At 42.0% G+C, this 20,619-nt stretch overlaps 1 protein-coding gene across 6 annotated transcripts in view; it reads left to right on the forward strand.

Moving 5' to 3' along the window:
• The window catches only part of SH3KBP1 (SH3 domain containing kinase binding protein 1), a 360,074-nt gene that overhangs the window by 53,589 nt on the left and 285,866 nt on the right, over window positions 1-20,619 (forward strand). The gene's annotated exons all lie outside the window — the stretch shown is intronic.

A 20,619-nucleotide genomic window follows, 5' to 3' on the forward strand; every position in this document is an offset into this window, starting at 1 on the left:
AAGAAGTTGCCTGGAGGCCATTCTTCATGGGAAATCCTAACCAGGTCTAAAAAAATCCAGTACCATAAGCTTCCGGTCCCATGCTGGAGAAGAGACGATTGCCTTCCATTCATGGCAAATCTCTAGGCTTGCAGCAGAGTTCTCTGTGGCACCAGACCGTGTTCAGGAACTGTGTCTTGGCTGTATAGAGCAGGGTTTTGGGGAGGGGGATTCTTGGACCTAGAGATTCATGTGTTGTCCTCAAAAGAGCCTCAAGGGCTGGGTGGGTGGGTGTTGAAACCACCTGAAGAACTACAAGTTTCCAGTGCTTGGGCCTCCTACCTCCACCCTGTGCCAATCTAAACTGAATAGGAATCGAATTGAGTTCTTCTCCAGGATCTTGCCCTCGGATGACCGTGCTGGCCTCTCCTTTTCTTTGCTTTTGGTGGACAGAAAGCTGGGTAGTGGGGTGGAGGTCGGCTGGAATAGGCTGATAGGCCTTATGTTGCTTTCTGTGGTAGGGATGTGGAAACCACACTGGAATAGAGGGGCTTCCTCCCATTCTTAGGGTAGCAAAGCACAACTTTTGGGCTACCACTGATTGACTCTGTTAATAGCTAAGTGAGAGGGAATTCTTGTGCCTTTCCAAACCAAAACTTCCCCACTTTGGAAAAGGACCGTTGTTGAAGTTAGGCTAAACTTGAATGTGAAAGGAGAGGTTTCCCAAAGGAGAGCACAGTGGTTGGGGTGAAGAAGGAAGGAGCAAGAGAAGAGCATGTGGCAGAGAGGAGATGACCCTGGGAGAGGGGATGGTCCTTGGAAAGGGCAAAGGAGTGTGAGAAAGACATGGGGTGTGGGAAAAGAGGAGGAGCGCGGGAAGGGTTTCAGTTTAGAGGGCAAGTTCAGTTCTGAAAGTATGTAGTGTGTCTTGTTGGCCGAGCACCCTCTCACTTCAAACCACAGACTCACATAACTCAATTGGAAGGCATTGACTAAACCTAAAGAATTGGTTTGGTGGCTCACTCCTCATGTGAGCCTCATATGAGCAGTTGTGGAAGGCAGATAGGAACCAGGGCAGAAAGTACCCAGGGTCTGCCCAGTGACTGTCCTCTCTTTGGCAGTGCTACTGGCCTGTAGAAGAGAAGGTGCTCTCCCTGCGAGGTAGGGGTGATATGGGCCTGCTCATCAGGAGGTCCTTCATTGTCTTGCCTATGCTACCATGGCCCTGAGCTGCACACCCCTGCATGTGCCGGGCTTTTGCTCCAGGGGTGCTTTAAGGTGAGGCAGTAGGGAGGCAGAACACAGAGATCTGGGGGCTACTCCTTAGGCGTCTACCTGTGGGGTGGCCCTGGGCTGCCTGTGTTCCTTCCCAGAGAATGGCTGCGTCCATTCAGTCCTCTTTCGTCCATGCTTTCTGGGGGGCTTTGCCTTGAGCTCCTTGCTGCTATCTTAGGGGTTCTCTTTATTTGCTTGAAAACAATCTCCTTATTAATCTGGCCCCAGGTTGATCTGAGCATGCTATTCACTCTAAGCGTGCTGTTCACTCTTACTACCTCATTGGCTGCTTTGGGGGTTAAATGGCACAAACTCCTCATTCAATGAGCACTGTGGCAGCCATCTGGTCAGTGTGCCTTTGTCCTGTTACCACATAACGAATGACTACGTCCCCTGGATGGGGAGGCCTGGTGGCAATCAGAGAAAGGATAGCAGGTTACCAAGAAGAGACTTGATATCCTATGAGCATATACAGGGGGAGGAATTCCCCCTCAGTCACAGTCATAGGGGAGGAGAGTATGGGGAAAGCGGGAGGGAGGGAGGAATGGGAGAATACAAGGGATGGGATAACAATTGAGATGTAATATGAATAAACTAATAAAATATTTTTAAAAAGAATGACCTCTTCCCTTTTTCTCTCCCAATCAGTTGTCTCCTAACCTTAGACTTGTTTAGTGAAAGGATGTCCCATTCTTGGGAGGTACTTAGTCCACCTGTGGTGGATGAAGTTGAAATGTCTAGGGGCCACACTGCTTGTGGCTGTCACAATCTAGAAAAACTTCAGTTCTTTCAGATGGCTGAATCTATTTGCAAGTCTTCACCCTTAGGCTGATTATCAAAAACTCAGTAGGTGGATGTAAGGGAGTTTAACAACAATCAAAACTCCTGCAGCGAATTTTAAAAAGAAAAATGTGTTTTTCAGCAATAACAATCATATTGGCATGCATCTGCCAGTTTTGAATAGTTCATTTAGCTTAAGAATTAATTTGTCTTGGATTGAATTAAGTCATTTTGTGGAGTTCCATCATTTATGGTGTGTCTCTGTTGATGCTATCGCAGTCAGAGAGCTGCCTCAAGTTTTTCTTTAGTTCAATGTCAACTCCCCCCCCCCTGCCAATGTCCTATTTGAGGACACTTTCCTGAAATGATGGCATTCGGTGATGACCTTCAACTCTTCTTTGTCTCAGTCTCTCAAGAAAGAACCTTTACCATACTCTTATTTAACATTTATTTTAATTTATATATATTCTACCATACTCTTGGTATGGTCTATACTCACCCAACTCATTATTAAGAACAGGACTGACCTTTGCTAGCTCTCAGTGGTTTTATTTATTTGTTTGTCCCACTTTTATTTATTTGCCTTTATTCACTTACATTAAATATGTCAGAAGAATCTTTTCAAATCCTCTTTTTCTTTTCCCCTATCCATCTTTCCCCATTTTTCTCTTAATAATCTCTTTTTTCATTGTTTGAAGATTTCATACAGCATATGATGTTTGGATCAAATACACTCCCCCCCTTCATTCTCGCCTTGCCAATTCCTCCCTTATCTTCCCTATTACTTTCCCCTCCCAACTTCATATGTTCTCTCTTTTTAAAGTCATGGAGTCTACTTACTACTCCCTACATGGATCTCAGGCGTTGAATCCCTGAAGAAGACCTACTCACATGCAAATAGCTGCTTAAATAGGGGTGGGACATCATGAACAATTCCCCCATCCATGCTAGTATTCAGGCTCCCTTGATCTTGTACATGCAGTCATGGCTACTATGAGCCATGTCTGGCAAATACTGTTTTGCTATAGATGTCTTATTACCGCTAGTTTGCCCCCTCTTCCATGATGACCCCTAAGCTGTGGAGACAGGGAATACATCTTAGCCAGGGTTTCTATTGCTGTGAAGAGGCACCCTGTTCATGGTAATTCTTATCAAGGAAAACATGTAATGGGGTGTGGCTTACAATTAGTCCATCAGCATCATGGCATGCAGGCTGACAGGGTACTGGAGAGAGGTAGTTGAGAGTTCTACATCTGGATCGGTAAGCAGCAGGAAGTGACAGTGACACAGTGGCCAAGCTTGAGCTTTTAAGACCTCAAAGCCCAGCTTCTAGAATTTCTCTAACAAGGCAACATCTACTTCAACAAGGCCAGGCCTCCTAATAGTGCCACTCCCTATGAGCCCATGGGGGGCCATTTTTATTCAAACCACTACAGATTGTGATAATAGATGCCCCATTCAGGGCTGAGCACTCTATTTTCTCATCCTCTGAATGTTGATCAGTTGTGAGTCTTTATCAATCACCATATACTGATATATAATATTTTTCTTATCTTGTCTCTCTTCAAAAAAAATCAATTCATTTTAAAGATAAAATTTACATGGACTAAAATGCATGACACAAGCATGATTTTTCTTTTTATATACAGGATGTACTTCTACAACCACCATCTAGAGCAATACTATTTTTGACATTTCCCACTCCACAAAGTTCTCTTACTTTTTCCTAGACATTCCCCTCTTTCCAGGTAGTCCATCTATTGTGGAGTGTTCCCATACTTGAATTGTCATGTAAGGAAGGCTGTAAGAACACGTGCTAGTTTACATGTCTTCTTTTGTGTCACAAAATTGTTGCAAGTATCAGTACTTAATTTTTGCCATATAGTATTACATAGTAATAAATATAACTTGTCAATCTGTTTTTTTGTTGATAGCTATTTGGGTTGTTTCATTTGGGGGTCTTTGTGAATTTTTATGTGTTTTCTATAAACACAAGCACTAATTTTTTTCTTTTTTCTTTTTTTATTAGTTTATTCTTGTTACATCTCAATGGTTATCCCATCCCTTGTATCCTCCCATTCTTCCCTCCCTCCCATTTTCCCCTTATTCCCCTCCCCTATGACTGTTCCTGAGGGGGATTACCTCCCCCTGTATATGCTCATAGCGTATCAAGTCTCTTCTTGGTAACCTGCTGTCCTTTCTCTGAGTGCCACTAGGTCTCCCCCTCCAGGAGACATGGTCAAAGGTGAGGCACCAGAGTATGTGAGAAAGTCATATCCCACTCTCCACTCAACTGTGGAGAATGTCCTGCCCATTGGCTAGATCTGGGTAGGGGTTTAAAGTTTACCGCCTGTATTGTTCTTGGCTGGTGCCTTAGTAGCACTCATTTTTTATGTATATAATATAGTTGTAGGGGTGGAAATGCCACCCTTGATTTCAACCAGTAGGGTATTTTTTTTTTGTATAAAGAAAGCTGGGGCATCTGGAAGGAGTGGTGGTGGGTGTTGTGCATGCATGTACTTTGAGCCTCCTGTCTGCTACTTAAGCCCAGGGAATGAATCACCCTGAATCCTGGTGACTCTGACTGTCAAGGAGACCTGAAACACAGAGCTCAGTCTCTTGGAGCTGATTTGATTGAAGGCCAGGAACTATCAAAGCCTAATCCTTATATTATTAAAAACATGCACAGAAAGAGCATGTATCTAAGCTTTGTTGGAGTCATTTAATGAGGAAACCAGTGAAATAACAAAACTTGATTTACTGAGGATATGAGGAACTGATTAAAAAGTCAGTGGAATATTCAAATAAGATTGTAAAGTGAGATTCAAAAACTGGCTCCTGTCTTAGAGGACAATAAAACCCTAACCTTTTCAGCTATTTTCTTTATCAGAGAGAGAGAGAGAGAGAGAGAGAGAGAGAGAGAGAGAGAGAGAGAGAGAGAGAGAGAGAGAATATGCCATACTGTGTGTTATATGAGTTATTCTCTGGCTTTTGTAAGGTCGTAAAATGTCCTAATAAAGTATTAGTCCAATTTATATTTCCAGAGAGGCAGATGGCCCTCCTGGGATCTCCCTTAAGAAAATGCATTAACATAACACTAAAAGGTCCTGTGATCATGACCATGGGCTTTTAAAATTCTTGTTTTGGCCTAATTTCCAGGTTTGGATATTGTATTCATGAACTGACCACGAAAGACCATAGTATGGCGTACAATATTAGGGAAAAAATAGAGTGAATCATCAGAGTCATTTAATAAAGAAATCTATGTCCTTTCTGAGATCTCAAACTGCCAGATAAATCAGAGGACAGACACTATTACAGGCAGATGTGGGCTCTCTGTTTGGATTTCATTACCAATATCACCCTTTAAAAACCTTACTCTTGAGACACATACAACATTGTGCTTTGATCATTTCTGGCATCTCTTGACCTGGACCCCCCCACCAGGTAAAAGCATGGTAAAGGGAAGCAGGACTGATGCCGGAGACATTTTGTAATTCACATTCAGAAAGCAGGAAGCTGCGGTAGGGGTTAAAAGAATATGGTTGTTGATCTTGAAATGCATCTGATACCGTCTGTGAGGAAGTGTGCTATTTTCTCGGCCTGGCTCTGTCCATGGAAGTAGTTTTGTATGCCATTGTTGAAAGCTGAAGTGTATTTACTTCCAGTTTGCTTTCTATGCCTGCTAAGTGTAACAGTTCTCAGCCCAGTTTCCCATCTCCTCACTTCTCCCTTGCTGGGTGTTTAAGATCTGTCTTTGGCATATTCAGAGCCTTCTTTTTTTTTATATTTTTAATTTTTTTATTTTTTGTATTCGTGTAAAGATTGGCCTGTGGATTCCCTAAATGAGACAAAAAGCCAGGATTCTATATACTTGTGACACTTTGAGACAAAGCTCAGAGTTTTTGCTTCTGTCCTTGATTTAGGAAAGGAGCAGGAATCTAAGTGTCATGAAGCAGACATTTCCACATTGCTGTTTTATACTCAGAGTCGTTTTTGGATTTTCTTTGACAAAATTTTGCTTTTCTCTACACTTCCCACCCAAAGGCCGTTCCTTTTGTGGTTTACGGCAACTATTATTTTCTGTTGAAAAGTAGCGGGGGGATTTGGCAGGTGCGTTTCATTATGGGTAGAGACCCTTCTTCTTCTTCTTCTTTTTTTTTTAATTTTCAGTACTGAGGATGGAATTCAGTTTCACACATGCCATGCAAACACTCTACCACTGGGCTCGGTTACCAGCCTTGCAAATGCCTCTTTTTTGTTCACAAGTCATGGTGAAGTGTTTGGGTACACGAGAGGCTGCTGTACTCACACAGTAGACGTTTGTTGGGTGTCTGGTATAGAGGAGTCTAGCTAGTGGGTAAACACCAAAGAATATGAGCATAATGAAGACACATTAAACAGAGTGCCATGGTATCACGAATATACCTCCTTGCACAGAAAAAAAAAATATATATATATATAGTGCCTGTGCCATAGCCTTGGAGAGCACGTGTTAGACATTGTTCTGCAAAGATGATTGACAAAGGTGTTTTCTGATTAAAATGCCACTTGGGAAGTTTTTGAGTTTATTCATCAGGCAACTATTCGAACATGGTAGATGAACCATTTAAAGGCTCTGATTGCTGGTTACTTTATGGAATTATAATGGCTGCATTCTACTCAAGGCTTACTGGCTGCCTAGCATTGCAAGTATAATCCGAGTACAGGAGTCAGAGTGTGTTGAGCACTTCCTGTTTGCCAGGCAAGAAAGGACCTAAGCCCTCCATGTTCGGTACTTAATGATTTCATGAAATTGTACCATCCTATGACATAGGGATTTTTTTTTTTTATTTAGAAAAGATGCTCAGAAAAGGCAACAAGGTACATCAATATGAAGGGACTTATCCATAGCTGCAGGAGCTAGGAGGGGACAGAGAGAACTCTACAATACGGGAAGCAGTCTCTCGAACCCCAGCCTCCAATCTGATAGCATTATCTGGATGTCTGATGGCATTCCCCTCTATGCCGGTACCACCTGCTGCAGTATGCTTCCTCCAGATATCTTACCAAAGGAAGCAAATCATATATTAAACCATAAAAATAAAAAACAGCCTTGTCTGGTTGTAGAAGTGCACACCTTTAATTCCAGCACTCAAGAAGCAAGGCTGGTGAGTCTCTTAAGTTTGAGGCCAGCCTGGTCTACATAGTGAGTTCTAGGCCAACCAGGACTACTTAGTAAGACTCTGAGTCAAAACAAACAAACAAACAAAAAGAAACCAACAAGCAAACAACAACAGTAACAAGGCAGCCTTAATTTACTCATAAGCTTACACTATTTTTTCCCTACAAATTCCGAAGTAAGGCAAGTAGGGAAAATGTTTCATTTTTATTATGAGTTTGCAAACGTTGTTTTTTAGTGCTTAGGATATGCTTGCTCTTCAGAAGGAGTGTGACTGCCGCTTTTCGTCCTCGGGGCCCTTCACAGCAAGCAATTCCAGCTCAAATTATGTTTTTACCATTAAACACATAGTTCATTTCCAGAAAAACCTGTAAGCTGGAACTGTTGGAGTAACATATCCCACAATGGCGTCTAAGTAGGGTCTGCAGTAATTAAGGACACCTGTGTGATGTAGACAGGCCCATAGCACTTGAAAGCTCAAGCTTTCCAAATGTTACAGTGCAGGAAGGGGGCGGGGTAGCCGGTGTCTCTTGTGACTCAGGGAGAGCTGTGACTTTCGCAAATTGTAGTCCCTTGGCAGAGTTGATTGTGTATAATGGAGTCTTATTTCCTTAATGACAAGATTTTCAAATCCTAGCTTAGAGCGGGATATTTTTTAAAACCATGTGTTTTCACCTCTGGCTCTCTAGCAGATCACAATCTAAACTGTCTAGGCTGTTGCTGTGATCCTTATTGGGTATTAAACTTGGGCATGTGGGGCTCCATCTGAGCACTCTAGCCAGCTCTCTCTTACTTGGTCATGCTCCAGCTGTGTTGCCTCGTCACAAGTTTGGGATAAAAGGAGGAGTTGGGATAAGAGACTTAGAATTTTTTTGTTTTAAGTTTTGCTTTTAAAGCCCGGCATCGTGGTTCACATTTGTAATCCCAGAATTTGGGAGGTCGAGGCAAAAGGATCAGGAGTTTAGGATTGTTCTCTGCTCTATAGCCAGCTGAAGGTCAAGGCCAGCTTGGGCTACAGGAGAGGGGCCACTGTGACTGATTTGTGCCGAATGGCCCAGCTGAACTGAAATGGGAGGTTATCCAGCTGAGCCTAATTTGATATATGAATTTTTTTTATTATTTATTATGTATACAACATCCTGCCTGCATGTGTGCCTGACCACCAGAAGAGGGCACCAGATCTCATTAAGATGTCTGTGATCCAATGTGTGGTTGCTAGGAATTGAACTCAGGACCATTGAAAGAGCAGCCAGTGCTCTTAACCTCTGAGCCATCTCTCCAGCCCTGATATATGAATCTTTAAGAGTTGAGAGTTCTCTTTGTGTGTCAGTAACAGAAGGGGAAGTCACACTAAACGCTTGAGAAGGATATTGTACTTTGAAAAAGGGGGTTCACATTCAGAGAAGTACAGCAACCTGTTGTAGGAGCAGAGACTTGACTTTGGCTAATAGTGACAGGAGAAATTAAGGCTTCAGGCCTTCAGACAAAAAGATCGGATTCTGCCAAAACCCCCCAAGTGAGCTTGGAAATGCATTCCTTGAGCCTCCAGATAAAAGTTGAGCCCAGCGGACAGCTTTAAATGGCTGTGTGCAATGTAGATGTGAGCCTACTAGCCTTTTTGACCTCCAGAACTTCCAGAGAATAAATGGATGTTGTTTGAAAATGTATGGTTTAAAGGACAGATAGTACTGGTCCAAGGGGGAAGTTCTCCTTCTCTGCTAGTGGATTGTACATGGAGACTGACTCTTTTCATTGAGTGACATGGGGAAACCCATGGCAGGCCTCAGATTTCAAGTACTATACAATCCATTGTTATTAGAGCCACCATGCCATGCATTGGGCCTCTAGAACTGACTTTGTATCCACTGTCCAATGTCTCCCCTTTCCTACAAGGCCATCTTTATTCAGAAGCTCCTTCATTGTTAGGTTGTCTGGGACTGATCAACATCACACCTCTACCTACACTACCCTATTACTCTGCCCTTTCATTTCTAAGTCAACCTCCAATACTCCTAACGTCACGCTGCAGCATCTGCACCTGAGAGCACCCATCTGACAAACACCAAGAGCTTTTCCAGCATCTCAGAGTGCCTTAATATTTGCATAGTAGCTAATGCATGTCAACGGATTAGTGTAAATCAAGCAGCATTCTCAGCTCCTTATAAATGTGCTGCTAGAAATGTATCATTTGATTTCTAAGTCTTTCAAGACTTTGCTGGTATCTTTTTGGCTGTTAGCTTTTAGGCTTATTATATTATGACCAGAGAATAAACCCTATACGATTTCAAGTCCTTTAACAGGTTGAGATTAGATGATGATGATGATGATGATGATAATGATGATATTGTCCAAGATAAGGTCTATAAATACTTAAAAAGAAGTTGTGCTATGCTATATAAGGGTGGAGTAGTCTATAAAAGCAAATTGGAGCCTTTTGGTTGATCATGTTTCTTAGTTCTAGATCTACATTGCCTTTTCACACAGTAATGAGTACTGAGAAAAGTGGTACTAAAGTTCCCAGCTATAATTATAGATTTGTCTGTATTTAATTTCATACTGATTTGACTCCTTGACTTATTTCCTAATAAGCACCTCATAAATTGAAATTATCGAAAGTCAAAAATACATTTAATGTGCTTATAAAACATTAGTAACTGGGTATACTGAAGAGTATCCATTGTTTATGATCATGGGTCTGCTGGGAACTGTGGCTCACTGCCACTGCTCAATCTTGTGACACAGTACTCTGATGCATATCACTCACCAAAAGATCAAACTCCAAGATCTGATATACTCTTTCAGCTGAATTCTTATTATCTTCAAAATTGCATAAAGAAGAAAAATTGTAAGGTGAGTCACTACAAATCAGGAAGCCTTTGCATCTGAACTTCCATTTTTAATTTTAAAATTTATCACATATTATATATAAATTATGTACATAAAAGTGCTTTGATCAGCCGGGCGTGGTGGCGCATGCCTTTAATCCCAGCTCTCGGGAGGCAGAGGCAGGTGGATCACTGTGAGTTCGAGGCCAGCCTGGTCTACAAAGTGAGTCCAGGATGGCCAAGGCTACACAGAGAAACTCTGTCTCAAAACAAAAAAGTTCTTTGATCATCATACTTTTTATTATATTCTCCATTATTTGCTTTTATCCCTGGTTCCTTCTACTGTTCCTAAGGTTTTGTTTCGATGTACACACATGTGGGATTGCTAGATCTTCTTGGATGAATCTAGTCCTTATCATTGTTCAGATGCCATTGTTCATTTCTTGGAGAAAACTGAAACTGTCAAGTCCAAAAGAACCTGGGGACAGATGACTGACTATGGTGCATATTAGCATTCCGAAGCACACAGTGCCCTTCAGGATCTCTCAGCATTGCAAATACCTGTTACAGAGTTTATGCTGGCATTTGGGCTCTTCTCAGATCTTCTCATCTTGTCCCCTACCCTAAACTTCTCCAGCTCACAGGCTTCCCTTCCCATAGCTTCTGATTCCTATATAACTCTGCCATTTTGGTCATGTTCTTTTTTTGGTCCTCTTCTCTTCTCTTCTCTTCTCTTCTCTTCTCTTCTCTTCTCTTCTCTTCTCTTCTCTTCTCTTCCTCTCTTACTCTCCCTCCCTGCCAAGGCCTGGTCCATTCTGTTGGTCATGTTTAGTTCATTCCATTCTCTTTCTGTTCAACTGTTCCTTGGAGTGGTCATGTACTCACTTTGTACAGGATCCCTCTCCTAGCAGCTAGGGGTGGGATTTCAAGCCCAAGTCTCCTCTCCATTGCTGGGCAGTGTACATGCTATTACAAGTGCTATGAATTCCTAAGTGCATCCATGTGGAAGCTAGCCAGCTATTTCAGCTAGACTCACTGGCTAGTAAGCTCTCGGGATCCATCTGTAGCTCCCCCTCACCAGCCAGGACCAGGGCTAGAGATGTGTGCTGCTGATCCTGGCTCTTGGTTTATTTGTTTGTTTTTTGGTTTTTTGAGACAGGGTTTCTCTGTGTAGCATTGACTGTCTTGGACTCACTTTGTAGATCAGGCTGGCCTTGAACTCACAGACATCCACCTCTGTCTTTATATGAACAATGAATGGTCACTCCAATCTTTCTTTTCTTGTAGGTAATGTCTTACTTGCTTTTTCTTTATCATTAATTTTTATAAGCTTGATTATGAAAATCAATGACAAAATTTTCTTTCAGTTTATCCTGTTTATATTGCACAGTTCTTGATTCTGGAAGTCCATGCTTTTTGTGAAATCCAGTGAATTTTCATACATTATTTATTTGAATTACTCTTGCCATACTCTTACTCTTTTGGAATATAAGGACACAAACATTAGACTATACTGTTGTCCCATGAATGCCTGAGGCTACTTTCTGTCTGTTGCTCAGACTGAATACATTTTATTGATACATTTTCAAGTTTATTGATTATTTTGTGTCACCAATCAATTACTGAGCTCACCCACTAGGCTTTAAATTTGACTATTTTTCAATTCTGTACTTCCATTTTTGCTGCTATTTTCTAAATTTTCATTCATTTGTAATTGCTTGTGAAACTATTTTTTGAGTCATGTTCTTATCCTGTAGCCCTGGCTGTCCTGGAACTCACTATGTAGAGCAGGCTGGCCTTGAACTCATAGAGATCATTCTGTCTCTGCCTTCTAAGTGCTGGGATTTAATGTCTTTGCTACTATGGCCAGTCAAGTATTCTTTGAAAAATTTGCATTTCTTTATTTGTATGTACACATGTTGGGGGTTCTCTATGGAAGTTAAAGGACAATTGGCAGGAGTCAGTCCTTTCATTCCACCATGTGGGAGTGGTGGCTATGTTAATTAGCTTGGTGCCAGTAAGCGTTTCATAATGTACATACACATCAAATCTTCATATTGTATATTCTATATAGTTTTTATTTGTCAGTCAGATAGCAATAAAACTGAAAAACTAAGTGGCAAAATTGTCCAGCTGTAGTAACTCCTATCTATATCAGTGATCAGTTAGGGGCTAGAGCAAGGCCACAGCTAAAGAAGCAAACAAAAATCTGAGACCTACATTGTAGGTGCAAACTGTCCTTATAGGACCTGTTGGCAGTATAGATGGCTGCAGGCCTAACAAGCAGACTTTTGATTCCACTGTAGTTTCTTAAGTCACAAGGGGATTTGAAATACCAGATATCCCAATCTATGCACAAGCCTAAGAGTAGAGCTCATCATCTTTATGCCGTTGAGGGAGATGGGATAAGTGGGTATATGGCAACCTCTGGGAGAGTAGAGCTGAAGATGTGCATGTTGCTGTACTGGGTAGTGCCAACATGCACTAAGGAGAATGCCTGCTTCCCAAGCTCCCCATCCCTCTCTGCCACCATTTGTGGAAAGAGGTGAGCGAAGCCAGTCCATTCTTTTTGCTCTGAGCTGCCTGTTTTGCTTGTTGAGGGCATGGGCATTTCTTTTGTTGTCATATTTCCCTTCAATTTTTTCTCCAGAAGACTGTAGGAGAGAGGGAGGGAGGGAAGGAGGGAGGGAGGGAAGGAGGGAGGGAGGGAGGGAGAGAGAGAGAGAGAGAGAGAGAGAGAGAGACAGACAGAGAGACAGAGACAGACGGGTGGAGGGCGGAGTGAGGGGAGGATATGATATGCTTCTGGGAGTTTGAATACAGAAAACAAATGGGCTTGCCTGAGTTTGTAAGCTGAGAAGTTGTTCAAGCCAAACCACATCCTGCCTTGGGGTTCAGGAAGCAGGTGGTCCCAGATGGAGATCTGGGGGCCAGGCAACTGTGTGAACCCTGTGCTCAATGTGTGGGGACGATTTTTGTCACCATGTCCCCTTCATACTGGCTTTTCTTTTGAGGAGACTGTCCAACTCACTGGTTACAGTAAAGGCTGTGGTGCTGGTCTGATTCCAGATGTGGCTGTGCTGCAGAGCAGCTGCAAACAGGTGGCTGTGCAGCAGCTCTTGAGGAAGTACTTTGCTGGCTGTAAACAACTCATGGTCAAGGGCTGAGAGTGCCGTTTGCTGTTATCAGTATAGCAGGAGCCTCCTCGAACCCAGAGGCAGGTTTTAAAAAATACACTATAGAAAAAAAATAAATTTGAAAAAGAATATTTACTGAATGTACCTTACGGTCACGGTTACACTAAAATATAGTTGGACCTGATAAAATGTTAAATGTGAGCATGTTCTTAGCTGCGTTGGTATTTCATTGTCTGTAGTCATGGGGTTTAGTTTCTGACTGGCTAGACAGTTCATAATAAAGAAACAACATCCAAACTCAACATGGACAGATGGTGAGCAAAAGACACATTGCAGTTATTTAAAACAGAAACATTAACAAGTAGTCGCTGCTAAACTTGCAGTCGCACTGTGTTGGATTGGAACGTCCATGGGCTCACTTGGAAACACATCAGGTTGATAGTTGCTGCTCGGTAATTGCTGTTGACTAGCCTGGCTCATGCTCACAATTCAGTCTTTAACCCTTTCCCTCAGCTAACAACTCATCTGTGTGTCCACAATTTTTTTCTCAGCAGTATTTTTGGGTATTATCACATTTTTTTGGGGGGGGCAGTGCTAGGCATGGGACTCTGAGCCTGGCCCACCGTCGGTAAATACTAAACAACTGGGCTACATCTCCAAGTCCTGCGTCCTGATCTTGAAATTACAGTAATTGCCAGCTTGCCAGTAAGAAATCTGGTTAGCACATGAAGCCCCACTCCTCGGCGTTAAGTGGGTGATTACATTAGGCTTTTGAGGCAGGTACTCTGAACTCTGAGAAATTTGAATGTGGAGGACATGAGCTTCATGAGGTTTCAGATGTTGAGAATCCTTTTCTGCATGCATTCATATTTCTTCCAGAGACTGCCCTGTTATTTAGTTCAAAATGTCACAGTACAGCAGATCTCTCTGGTGCATATAATCCAGGCAATTATGGTGTGAGCCTCTGCTGTCAGTGGTAGTTAAAATCCATATACCTCACTCCTTTTTTAGCCTCTGCTTTTTTTTTTAATTGAATTTAACTCATCCTTTTATTTTAAAACTTGAATTTGAATGGGTTCCATTAACAGATATTTTAAAGTGACAATCAAGTCTAGGGTGCTGCCAACTCAAAGCTGAACAGAATCCCCAGCCCTTGAACTGGATAGGAAATCAATTTCAGGCCGGGTGCAACTGCAATGTAGAGATATAGCTGATTTGTAAACAGCCCTTGTATCAACACATCACAGTTGACAAGCCACAATGAAGTGTGTGATCTTGCTATCTACATGGCAGCCATGATTGCAAGTCCACGTGGAGTGCATCTCCCAGGGCCACACAGGATAATTAAAGCCACAGATTCATCATTGGTCAATGATTACAGATTACCTCATTTACAGACAGATTTAAGCTTGCCTTCATTCATTATACGGCAAGGTAAACAAGGATTCAGTTTACCTAAAACTACATTTTTCCCTTTTAATTGGAATATGCAAGTGAATATTAAATTACAAATACAACCAGAAGTCATTTTCCTTGAAATTACTGTAGGGCCATGCTTGCTAGTCCTGGGCTGTACTGTCACTGAATTTCTCTTAATCCTGTAACCGCTTCCTTGCTTGTCCTGATGGCAGGGATTGGTAGGCAATTCCTGCCATCCTTTTGCTTCCCAGAGTGGCTAGAATGTGTCCTGTGGTCACAGAATGAGCATGTTAAACATTCATCTGGCTTAATTGAATTTAATATGGGCTCCTTAAAAATAACTTGTCAGTGTAGAGTTTATTAAATGCTCTAATTTTTAATAGCATATAATTTATTTGTTATTGCCTAAGCTAGTGAATTATTTAAGTAAAAGGGAAATTCTTTCCTTGAGGTAGCTCTTACCAAGCTGGTGCCACGTTCATTTCCATATTATTACTGAGTACAGTAAATGAGAAATTAGGTAAGAGGACAGAGGTGATCCAAAGTTTTACAGTATGCTGCTATGTATAAATGCATTGCACTTGGGATCTGCTACTTGCATGTTTGTTTGTTTTTAACTTTCAACTTTTATAAATATCCAAAGTAATGTTTAGATATTGGTTCAAAAAGGGAATTAGCATGTAATATTTTTATATTATTGATTTTTCAATATTTGCATTTTAAAATAAGTTTATTCTCTTTGACACATTAATGTATTGATTTCAAACTTCTTTCCTTTCTTTTACACTAAAATTTAATGGTATAATTAGACAATTTTTGCCTTTCAAAATAAGGACTGAAGTGTTGCTAAAAGTGTAGGTTGTGGGACTGGTGAAAGCTCGTCCTGTCCCCAGCCCTCTGACCTGAGTTCAGTCCTTAGGACTCACATGGTAGAAGCAGAGACCTGTTCCATAAAGTTGCTCTCTGGCCTCCACATTGGTGCTATGACACCCATTTTTGTATATGCACCACACAACACATACACACTTGTGTATACTAAATAAAAATAATAATTTTTAAAATGTGCAGGTTATTTTTGATAGCTCATGTGGTCTTTGATTTAGTTTAGTCTACATTGGCCATGCACACAATAATTTCATAATATAAAATGTTTCTGAACTCTTAAACTATGTAAGCGTATGACAGTATAGCCCATATCTGGCTCTTTGCTACCTAATTTTGTCAAATTGTTACCACATTGTTGACACAACTTTGGTTCTTTTAAAAAATAAATAGACTTACAGTTTTGGCTCAGATATGTAGAGAGCTGCAAGCATGCCTCCCCCCGCCCCCACTTCCAATAAACACTGGGCTGGTACTTAACAAGGCAATCAAGTTCACAGAGCAAATAGACATTTTAATATCTGGAGACCAGTAGGTGCTTTCTGAGACACAGGAGAGGACCTGAGCATTTGCTCTGCAGGGGCAGAAGCCACTAGTTGCCCTAGAAGTAGGTAGGAAATGTAAGCTAGCCAACGTGACAAACTGCTGGGGGCAGAGTGTGGGCTGGCTGCCTCTCTCCGGGGGGTAACAGCTAGAAGAGGGGTTCTAGCCCTTTGCAGACCTTCCTGCAGGAGCCTCACCCGGAGTCATAGGACTGAGGAAAGGCACAGAAAGTTTATGGTGCTGGGCTCAGGAATCACAGAGAAATCCACTCAGACCCTGCTCCCTTAAGGAAGGGGGAAAAAGGTGAATTTCTGTAAAGGAAGGACACAGAGCAAGGGCAGTGGTGAAATGCCACTGCTTGAAGAGAATTCTCCCATCCCCTACCCTGTCTTCCACTACCCCATGCCACCCCCCCAAAAAAAAATAAAGAAAGAAAAAAGAAAAAAAGATTTTACTCTACAGGATAAAGCACCTTAAGTAGAGATAGATGTGTGCTGGGTCCATAGGGGCTGGGCTGGGGCGCTGTAGCCCAGGAGGAAAACCAAAGGTACCTGTGGAAGCGACATAGACCCATCATACAGGCTAGATTCTGAGATCTAGAATACTTGACCACTGCCCTCTTTTTCCCCCAACCATGTCTCAAATCTCAGCAGCACCCAAATTCTATTTAGATCAGTACAAACCCCCACACTTGAGATGTTGAGATGTTGAGATGTTGATTTTGACATCTACTACCTGGTACAAAATGCCCAACTTTTGACCCCAAATTTCAAAGCATGGCAATATATATATATATATATATATATATATATATATATATATATATATATATATATATATATATATTTTTTTTTTTTTTTTGGAAGGATCAAAGCAGTCACTGAGACCAGATGCAGATACTGTATAGCTGTTGCAATTATTGAACCATACACACATGCATTACCTACTGTGTCCTCCAAGGACTCTTCAGGTGTCAGGTGCTGTTTGGAATGCCAGTTTTAGAATAGGCCTAAGAGAGTCTGAGGTCGGAGCTTAAAGGCAATCAGAGGGCAGAGAGCATAACCACAGACACACGAAAAGATCATTATAATTGAAACGTGCAATGAAGAAATAAATATGAGCAGGAAAAGCAGAGCATGGCTGGTAGAATGTGTGGCCTGGTTCAGCTGCCTTCAGCCATCAAGTGAGGAAGAACTCACCTCTCGGGGGATGCGATGCTAGATCACACGAGTGAGTGATGAAGAGAGACCTGTCATTGGCAAGAACAAGCTGAGGACAGAGCGGCAAGTGCCAAGGCATGAACAAGCTTGGATTTTTCTGGTATGACATGAATGCTTTTGAAGGTACAAGTGTCAGGGCACAGTGCTGGCAAGAGCAATCTCACATTTGCGTTACTGTCCTGGCTGACCCAGGGAGGAACAAGTGGGGGGCTTCTCTTCTGCTTACTTAAATCTCTCTCTTTTAGTACGTGTAGGAATAACTTCTTTTTGCTCCTATTTTTTTTTTTTAAATGGACGACTTACTATACCTTCTTGTAACCACTTCAGGATCTGAGAATGTGAACTTACAGTTGTGGGTGAAAACATTTTGTTAGTCATTAAAATTGCAGTGCCTCCTTTCATAATTGTAACGAAGTCACATCACTTCGGCTGTTGAGCCTGACCACCTATCCCATCCCATGTCTTGGTTATTCCCACATTACAGGTGGGGGAACTGAAGCCGGAGGGATTATCTGGCTTTAATGGAGACTGAAAATCACTTATGGTCCCACTTGGTTCCACTTCTGTATTTGAAGTCTGCCAGCCCAACCCCCCCCCCCCGCCCCAAGATTTAAGTGTAAGAACTATATAGTATAGGCATTTCAAGAAGGTTTTATTTTGGTTGTAACTATTTCTGTATATATGTGCATGGGTATGGGTATGTGTATCTGTGTGCATGTGCCCATGGAAGCCAGAAAAGAGCTAGAGTTACAAATGGTTGTGAACCTCCTCACTTGGGTGCTAGGACCTAAGCCCGGGTCTTTTGCCATAGCAATATATGCTTTTAACCTTTGAGCCATCTTCCCAGCTTCCACCCCTTTTCGGGATAAGAGTCTCATGTTGTTGAATCTGTTATGTAGCTGAGCTGGCCTTGAACTCCTGAACCCTGATTCTCTTTCCTCTTCTTCCCAAGTGCTAAGACTATTGACGTGCAAACAACACATCCAGCTGGAAGGATGGATAGTCTTTAAAAAGTAGAGGCCTTGGAGGAAGAAAAGACCTGAAAACTCACTATAGAAATCTAGTCGAATTCTTGTGATTAGTAAGCTGTTGTCAAAGCACCGACTACTGAAACTGCCTGGGGAAATGGATTGAATAACTACACATTTAACAGTGTAACACTTGTTCATTCGTCCTAAAAACCCGGGAATAGGTGAAAGTAGATAGTTTAAATAGTTGACAACATCACAACTCCTCTACTGTCTTCCTATCATTAGAGTTACTATATAGATTAGTACTGTGAAGATAGCATTGCCTGACACCTTTGTGTGTGTGTGTGTGTGTGTGTGTGTGTGTGTGTGTGTGTGTGTGTGTGCATGCATGTGCGTGTGTGCTCAAGTGCATATGCATGTGTGTGTGTACTTGTGGTGTGTGTATTTGTGCATGTGTGTGTGTGTGTGTGTGTGTGTGTGTGTCTGTGCGCGCACGAGCATTATCTGTTAAGTAACTGGTACTGGATGGCAGTTTTTATCTACTTAGATACATGCCATTCTTTTTCATGGTTAACAGTTATTATCTGAAAATAAATTGGTATATATAAATAACCACATGTTGGGTGAGGTGGCATACACCTTTAATCCCAGTACTCAGGAGGCAGAGGCAGGTGGATATCTGTGAGTTTGAGGCCAGCCTGGTCTTACAGAGCATGTTTTAGGACAGCCATGTCTACACAGAGAAACCAGGTCTCAAACAAAAAAGCCAAACAAAACCCAAAACAGACAGACAAATAAACAACCAATCACATTAAGGATACAATCAGAGAAGGAGCTAGTTGTATTGGATGAAGGGGGTGATTATTGCCTGCTGATATAGCTCAGTGAGCACGTACTTAGCATGTGTGAAGCATTGGATTTCATCCCTGTTCCCACAAAGAAAGAAAGATTGACGGAAGAAAATAAAGAATCTCATAAGCATCTGAATCTCATAAGCATCTTTATTTATTCATTTATATACCCAAAGCTGTTGATGTTTGGTAATCACAGATTATTCACTGAAGAAAATGAAATTTTCGTGGCATGTTCTCTAGTCCACAGTAATAATTGAACACCCCTGGGTGCATAGTTGAGATATCTGGATGGTTCGTGAGCTTTCATGATAGAAGAGGAAAACCAGGAAATCTTTATTTAGTGCTTTCCATGAACCAGAGAAGTGAAGCAAGTTGCCCAGGGGAGCACAGGTTCTAAGTGTTAGATGTGGATTTGAGCCTGTGGCTAGTTCAACTCCAGTTTTTCCTCTTACCCCCAATTCTACCATGGTAAAGCATGGTCTGGGTAGCCTGGACTGTGTTAGTTGAAAAGACAAACCCCAAAGTAATAGCATCAGGGGTGCCCAAAGCTGCCCGGTTCTGATAAGCTCCTGGGAATCTGGCCTGAGCTCTGTAATAGGGGGCCTGTGAATTTTTTTTTAAGCACACCACATCTTGACCGAAACCACAACTTCCTGTGAATGCCTTATGTTACACGAAGAAAAGAAATAATCCCTATGAATTTTTAAAAAGTTTCTTCAAGCATATTGATTTTTCTTTTTTATAAATGGATGCAATTAGTAGTTCTCATTAATCCCAAGCAGTATTTATCCTGGCATGCTTGCTTCCACATGAAGCTCCTTAATACAGAAAAGGTTTCCAGGTCCGTCTTCTTTCACTGTCTAGGACTTGAATGTGGCTAATAGCTTTAGACGTGCAGAGTAATGCAAGTGCTGATGCTGCCAGCACAGATGGAAAAATGTATCGCTTTAATTTAAAAAGCAGGCTGTCACTGTAACCTGACCAGTTATATTTTCTGGGAGGGTGGGAAGGGATAGAGCAGGATTGAGCCCTGCCATTTGGTGACAAGATCCCAGGGGGGCTGGGGTATGTAGCTCAACGGTAGGGTACTTGCCTCGCATTGAGTTCCACCTCCAGCATTACACACAAAGGAGTTCGAGGGGGGAGGAGCTGGAGAGATGGGTGGCTCAGTGGTTAAGAACACTGGCTGCTCTTCCAGAGGACCTAGGTTTGAGTCCTAGCACCCTTCACATCAGTCTGAAACTCCGGTTCTAGGGCCTCCGACATCCTCTTTGGGCCTCACAGGTGCTGCATACAGGTGCTTTACAGACATACATGCAGGCAAAACATCCATACACAATATATTATTTTTGAAAGTTCTCAGGGGCACCATGGTGTGCCTTTTGATGTTCTACCACTTATGAAGGGGAAAGCAACAAAACCCCATAATATTCTAAAGGCCAGATGAGGGTATAACCTAATTTTCCCAACTCTAAAGTGTACCTTCCTGGCATCTTGTGAAATGCAGATTTTGGTGGGGGCCTGGACTTGGGAAAGGAATTCTGACCTTCTAACCCAGTCTTGGGAATCGCAG

Source organism: Acomys minous, assembly GCF_964271855.1.
Source record: "Acomys minous genome assembly, chromosome: 7".
NCBI lineage: Eukaryota > Metazoa > Chordata > Mammalia > Rodentia > Muridae > Acomys > Acomys minous.